The sequence below is a fragment of the Eptatretus burgeri genome, chromosome 6, assembly GCF_056783735.1.
Source record: "Eptatretus burgeri isolate ZD-2024b chromosome 6, Ebu_testis_v1, whole genome shotgun sequence".
Taxonomy (NCBI): Eukaryota; Metazoa; Chordata; class Myxini; order Myxiniformes; family Myxinidae; genus Eptatretus; species Eptatretus burgeri.
In genome coordinates, this window is record NC_140966.1 from 69,950,665 (window position 1) to 69,958,937 (window position 8,273).

The 8,273-nt window shown below is 28.4% G+C and overlaps 1 long non-coding RNA gene across 1 annotated transcript; it reads right to left on the reverse strand.

The window, feature by feature from the left end:
* Positions 1–986: 986 nt before the first annotated feature.
* LOC147025009 (uncharacterized) lies at positions 987–3,912 on the reverse strand. The gene is made up of 2 exons (XR_015059296.1): positions 3,662–3,912; positions 987–3,564 (listed from the first exon to the last, which is right to left on the reverse strand). It is a non-coding gene; the product is annotated as an uncharacterized LOC147025009 (long non-coding RNA).
* Positions 3,913–8,273: the final 4,361 nt, after the last annotated feature.

The window sequence follows — 8,273 nt, forward strand, 5'->3', positions numbered from 1 at the left end:
AGAGAGAGGGAGGAAAGAGAGAAGAGAGAGAGGGAGGAAAGAGAGAAGAAAGAGAGGGAGGAAAGAGAGAGAATGAATAAATATCAAAATATGGAAACCAGTGAGATTCAAAAAGATTGGTGGTATTACAGAAAATAACTCAACCCACCGAGGAGGAAAACAAAGAATTGACAAGTCTATTTGCAATACTTTCGACAAGACTATTAGCATCGACAAGATATGGATTTTAATTCAAGTTTTTTCTTAAATAAATGGAGGAGAGAGTGAAGGCATTTCTAAGGATTCTTTATGTTTTAAAAATTAAGATTCAAATGTGCATGTTGGAAACTAAAAAGGTTTTTGCACTCTGCAGGAATTTTTCTCATAAATAAATGAGTTATTGTCTCAAATGTAAAATGAAAACTAATACTAAAAATATTTCATATATTAAAAGTAAAAATAACAGGGTTATACAAAAAGGTATATGTTCGGTGTGTGGTTCAAAAAAAAATCAATTTATCTCCAAACACAAACTCGGAGGAGATATACAAAAGTTTTTATCAGGAAGTAAATTTACAACTACTGGAATACCAGGGGAATTACATCTTCCAGGTTATTCTTTCTGTGGTCCAGGCACAAACTTAGATAAAAGATTAGATGAGGCAGACAATCCTAAATCCTGGAGTAAACCAATCAATAGAGTTGATGAAGTGTGCATGAGACACGATATTGATTATGGGAATACCACAACGTTGGAAGAAAAGCATGAAGCCGATAGAGAAATGTTGTATAATTTGTCTCTGATACAAAATCCAACCTTGAGAGAAAAAGTTGATAGGTTCATCGTGAAGAAGATGATTAGTGCTAAATTGAAACTTGGACTTGGAAATTCAAAAACTTATAGGCTCTAATGATGCCATTAAGACTGAAGAGCAATTAGCTGATGAATTACATAAACCAATATTCACAAAGTTTCAGAGAAGGAAAGTTTATTCCAAGGAAGTTGATTATATCTGGTCTGCTGATTTGATTGAACTCAATAATGATAAGGGGTACAAGTATGCTTTAACCGTTATTGATTTGAGGAGTAGATATGCGTGGGTTGTCCCTTTAAAAAACAAAACAGGTAATACTCTTATGTTAGCTTTTCAACAGATATTTAATAAAAGTAAGAGAAAACCTAAGAAATTGTGGACTGATGAGGGTAGAGAGTTTTATAACAAGACATTTATGAATTTTCTAAAAAATAACAGTATTACATTATACAGTACCTTTAATGAAGGGAAGGCAGTTGTTGTTGAACGTTTTAATCGTACCTTAAAAGAGAGACTATATAAAAAATTTACACAACTCGGTTCACAACAATGGTCATCTTTTATTCAGGATATTGTGGATAAGTATAATGACACGATTCACACGTCAACGAATATGAAGCCATCAGAAACATTTACAAAATTAAAATATGAAAAAGAGATTAATGTCAGAAAACCTAAGTTCAAAGTTGGTGATATCGTCAGAATATATAGGTGGAAATCTCATTTTGAAAAGGGTTTTACTGAACGATGGACGAAAGAACTTTTTAAAATTGTTGATGTAATAGATACAGTTCCTTGGACTTATAAAATATATGATTTGGAAGGGGAAGAGATTTTAGGTTCATTTTATTCACAGGAATTACAAAAGACAAAACTAAGCAGATAATACACCTTTGTGGACACTAGAGGGACAAGTCCGAGGTGTATTACAGTATATAATGTGTGTCAAGGGGGACGTTCTTAGATCTGTGAACCCCAAACACAGAATCCTCAACTGAATAGTCAAGGCTTAACTTTTGTTTGTGTGTGTGTGTGCAATGGGAGCAATAGGTTGGCGCTTCACTCCCTCCTACTATACACCGTTGTGGACACTCGAGGGCCAAGTCCGAGGTGTATAACAGTATATAATGTGTGTCAAGGGGGACGTTCTTAGATCTGTGAACCCCAAACACAGAATCCTCAACTGAATAGTCAAGGCTTAACTTTTGTTTGTTGATGTGTATGTGTGTGTGTCCCAACCCTCACATTCAAAATCTCAACCCCAACCCTCACATTCAAAATCTCAACCCCAACTCAATCCTCGCCCAACACAATGTCTTTTTCAAAATGAGATTTCCACCTATATATATATATTTTTACGTTTTTTTTTTTTCTTCTTCCAATTCTGTCTTTTAAGGCTTTCAGGTTTGATGACGTAGAAAGAGGGAGTAAGCCTGCACTTTCTTCCCAGAACGAACAATGTATATTTTTTGTTTTTTTTCTCTTCTTCCAATTCTGTCTTTTAAGGCTTTCAGGTTTGATGACGTAGAAAGAGGGAGTAAGCCTGCACTTTCTTCCCAGAACGAACAATGTATATTTTTTGTTTTTTTCTCTTCTTCCAATTCTGTCTTTTAAGGCTTTCAGGTTTGATGACGTAGAAAGAGGGAGTAAGCCTGCACTTTCTTCCCAGAACTTTCTTGATCTTGCTCCCATCAAGCACCATCCGACAAAGAACTACATCGATAGGTTTAGATCCCAAAGAGTGATAGCAACTCCAAAAGTCTCCAAAATATAAATAAATAAAATAATAATAATAATAAATAAATAAATAAATAAATAAAAGCCCCCAAAAAAGTTTCAAGTGTCCAACATAAACCCAACTTTCCAAGTCTTCAAGGTATAACCACATTCCCGTTGAGTTTCCAAGATATGTATCACATTGTGAGTTATCAATCCAGAACCCACATTTCAAGTATTCAAAGTAAAACCAACTTACAAAGTCTCTTAAGGATAACTCATTTACTGATTTTTTCAAAATTTGTGAGTCTCCAAGGTAGGCCCAATATTTAGAACCATCTTGGCAGAACCCTTTTCCTGAGTCTCCAAGGTAGTTATTTAAACCATCAAGGCAGAACTCATTTACTGATTTTTTCAAAATTTGTGAGTCTCCAAGGTAGGCCCCATATTTAGAACCATCTTGGCAGAACCCTTTTCCTGAGTCTCCAAGGTAGTTATTTAAACCATCAAGGCAGAACTCATTTACTGATTTTTTCAAAATTTGTGAGTCTCCAAGGTAGGCCCCATATTTAGAACCATCTTGGCAGAACCCTTTTCCTGAGTCTCCAAGGTAGTTATTTAAACCATCAAGGCAGAACTCATTTACTGATTTTTTCAAAATTTGTGAGTCTCCAAGGTAGGCCCCATATTTTGAACCATCTTGGCAAAACCCTTTTCCTGAGTCTCCAAGGTAGTTATTTAAACCATCAAGGCAGAACTCATTTACTGATTTTTTCAAAATTTGTGAGTCTCCAAGGTAAAACTTGTATTCTGGCTCATCAAGGTATAACTTGTTCAGTGGGTATTGTCTTGATAACTCACAATGAGTACTATTGCTGTAAAACTCTTTTTCAGGATTTTGCTGGTCTCCAAGGTATAACTCTTTGGTTGGGTCATCAAGGACGAACTCGTTCTGTGGGTCTTGGTCGCTCATAAGGTCTTCAACCAAGCCAACAATTTCGCCCCAAGTTGTAGCAAAAGCAGTATTTTCATTTCGTATTTCAGACACAATTTCCTGTGAGAGAAAATAATAATGTATTAATTAAGTTATTTAATTATTAAATGAGTATGCTTCAATCAAAGTTTGAAAATAGGAAAATAAAAAATCTTACCTCAATAGATAAGAGGTTTGAATCCAGTTCATCAACTTGAAGGTTTAGTTCCATAGAAGACAGAGAGTTCCAAGGAACACTAAAGTCATCCCACTCAAGGTCTTCAACCAAGCCAACAATTTCCCCCCAAGTTGTAGCAAAAGCAGTATTTTCAGATACAATTTCCTGTGAGAGAAAATAATAATGTATTAATTAAGTTATTTAATTATTAAATGAGTATGCTTCAATCAAAGTTTGAAAATAGGAAAATAAAAAATCTTACCTCAATAGATAAGAGGTTTGAATCCAGTTCATCAACTTGAAGGTTTAGTTCCATAGAAGACAGAGAGTTTGAGACAAGCACACAGAACACCATTGCCAGCAAGAACAAATGTTTAAAATGGAGCCTGGGTTTGAAGCTTTTATAGAGAAAGACTGGTGGGTGTGGTTTCCTTTGGAAATTCCCTGGGCAAGCCTAGGCAAGCCTTCATTGGGAAATTTTTCAAAACCATAACATCCTGTAATTTTCTAGTGATTTCTTTGTGAGTCAGAGATGAACTGGAAATGATGTAAGAGTGGGCGGGGCTTAGCAAAAGTAGGCGGAGCTTAGGAAAAGTGGGCGTGGCTTAGAAAAATACCTTATGAAAAGTGGGCGGAGCTTAGCAAAAGTGGGCGGGGCTTAGGAAAAGTGGGCGTGGCTTAGAAAAAATATCTTATGAAAAGTGGGCGGAGCTTAGCAAAAGTGGGCGGAGCTTAGGAAAAGTGGGCGTGGCTTAGAAAAATTACCTTATGAAAAGTGGGCGGGGCTTAACAAAAGTGGGCGGGGCTTAAAGAAAAGTGGGCGGGGCTTAACAAAAAATAACCTGTGGCTCAGGAGGTGGTCAAACAAGAGCATTAAGAGAAGTTTATCATTTCGTAATGGCACAAATGGGGTATCTTAAAAAATATAAAGATTCAAATGTTTTGTTTGTCAATATTTTAGATGGGGATTATTGTGCAAAGAAAATTAAACTATTGAAGGAATTTGAGAATGAACAAATCTTTATAGGTTCAATGAGTGAGCTGTTCAACCCCCAGGTGTTCAATTCAATGAGGTTCAACCTCCAAGTTAAAAGGGGAGACAAATAAATATACCTTGGGATAAAAAGGGGATTTATTTTTAGGGAAAAAAAATATAAATCGCTGAAAATCCCCATTCATTTACATGGGGAAAAGTGAGCCAGAATCAGTATTCTTACCCTACATATATATATATATATATATATATATATATATATATATATATATATATATATATATATATATATATATATATATATATATATATATATCCATATCCATATATATATATATATATATATATATATATATATATATATATATATATATATATATATATATATATATATATATATATATATATATATATATATATATATATATATATATATATATATATATATATATATATATATATATATATATATATATATATATATATATATATATATATATATATATATATATATATATATATATATATATATATATATATATATATATATATATATATATATATATATATATATATATATATATATATATATATATATATATATATATATATATATATATATATATATATATATATATATATATATATATATATATATATATATATATATATATATATATATATATATATATATATATATATATATATATATATATATATATATATATATATATATATATATATATATATATATATATATATATATATATATATATATATATATATATATATATATATATATATATATATATATATATATATATATATATATATATATATATATATATATATATATATATATATATATATATATATATATATATATATATATATATATATATATATATATATATATATATATATATATATATATATATATATATATATATATATATATATATATATATATATATATATATATATATATATATATATATATATATATATATATATATATATATATATATATATATATATATATATATATATATATATATATATATATATATATATATATATATATATATATATATATATATATATATATATATATATATATATCCATATATATATATATATATATATATATATATATATATATATATATATATATATATATATATATATATATATATATATATATATATATATATATATATATATATATATATATATATATATATATATATATATATATATATATATATATATATATATATATATATATATATATATATATATATATATATATATATATATATATATATATATATATATATATATATATATATATATATATATATATATATATATATATATATATATATATATATATATATATATATATATATATATATATATATATCCGTATATATATATATATATATATATATATATATATATATATATATATATATATATATATATATATATATATATATATATATATATATATATATATATATATATATATATATATATATATATATATATATATATATATATATATATATATATATATATATATATATATATATATATATATATATATATATATATATATATATATATATCCATATATATATATATATATATATATATATATATATATATATATATATATATATATATATATATATATATATATATATATATATATATATATATATATATATATATATATATATATATATATATATATATATATATATATATATATATATATATATATATATATATATATATATATATATATATATATATATATATATATATATATATATATATATATATATCCGTATATATATATATATATATATATATATATATATATATATATATATATATATATATATATATATATATATATATATATATATATATATATATATATATATATATATATATATATATATATATATATATATATATATATATATATATATATATATATATATATATATATATCCGTATATATATATATATATATATATATATATATATATATATATATATATATATATATATATATATATATATATATATATATCCGTATATATATATATATATATATATATATATATATATATATATATATATATATATATATATATATATATATATATATATATATATATATATATATATATATATATATATATATATATATATATATATATATATATATATATATATATATATATATATATATATATATATATATATATATATATATATATATATATATATATATATATATATATATATATATATATATATATATATATATATATATATATATATATATCCGTATATATATATATATATATATATATATATATATATATATATATATATATATATATATATATATATATATATATCCGTATATATATATATCCGTATATATATATATATATATATATATATATATATATATATATATATATATATATATATATATATATATATATATATATATATATATATATATATATATATATATATATATATATATATATATATATATATATATATATATATGTACACATGCACATATTGTTGTGGTTCTGCAAAAGCACATGCCTCAAAGGCAATGGCACCCAACATAGTGATCCCCAAGCAGATATTTAGCTCGTCTTCGTGCAGTCAGACCTTCCCCTCATGTGTCATAGGTTAACGGGACAAAATGTGTTGCGTGGGTCTAATCGCTCGGTCTAGTAATTATATCTCCATCTTCTTTTCAATCCAGATTTCTATCCAACCCTTTCCTTTCAACCACGGTTCAGATTGAAGCAGGTGCAGCACCCAGGCAACAACCGATGAAAGAATCACCACATGAACAAACTCGCTGCCCAGCGCGCCCTTTCATTCAAACCTGCGTTCCAATTTACAACGGCGCCTCACCTTGCCCAACCTTTGCTCACCACCTCGACCACCAACATCTCCCGCAAACGGGAAAGTTCATCCCACGCTTCCTCACACCTCCGCATCAATACAGTTCGCCACCATGCAGAGGCGTGCTGCACCGCCCAGGCCACTCAGGCGCATGGTGCGGGGATGGGCCAAGCACATTTACAGCACCAACCGCAGATGGCCAGGGATGCCCCTCATGGGCATCCGGGACCGACACGTCCCTCGTCCAGTCGCCAGAACAGCCTGGGAGTTCGGTGCAAGGCTCTGGGCCGTGTTGCACTGGATGTGCGAAATGAGACCGCTTCCGTCCCCAGGAGCCTGGCAGGGCAGGGCTGGGACCCAATAGGGGAGCACGATTCAGTTGACGGCATGTCGCTTCAGCTCGTCACCCCACCCTTCGCCCGGGTCTTACAAAAGGCAGATCGCAAAGCCGTCCGCCCTCTCCCTGGCCCACTTCTCCGCCTGCCTGCCTCACCCACTTCTTCGTCCGCCTGCCTGCCTGCCTCACCCTCTCCTTGGCCTCTCTACTCCATCCTCTCTTCAATGCTGATCATCTGCTGTCGCTGCATCTACACTCGAGGTTGGCATGTGACAGACGTTCCCCTGGACCAGTGCGGAGCACACGTTTCCACAAGCGCCGGC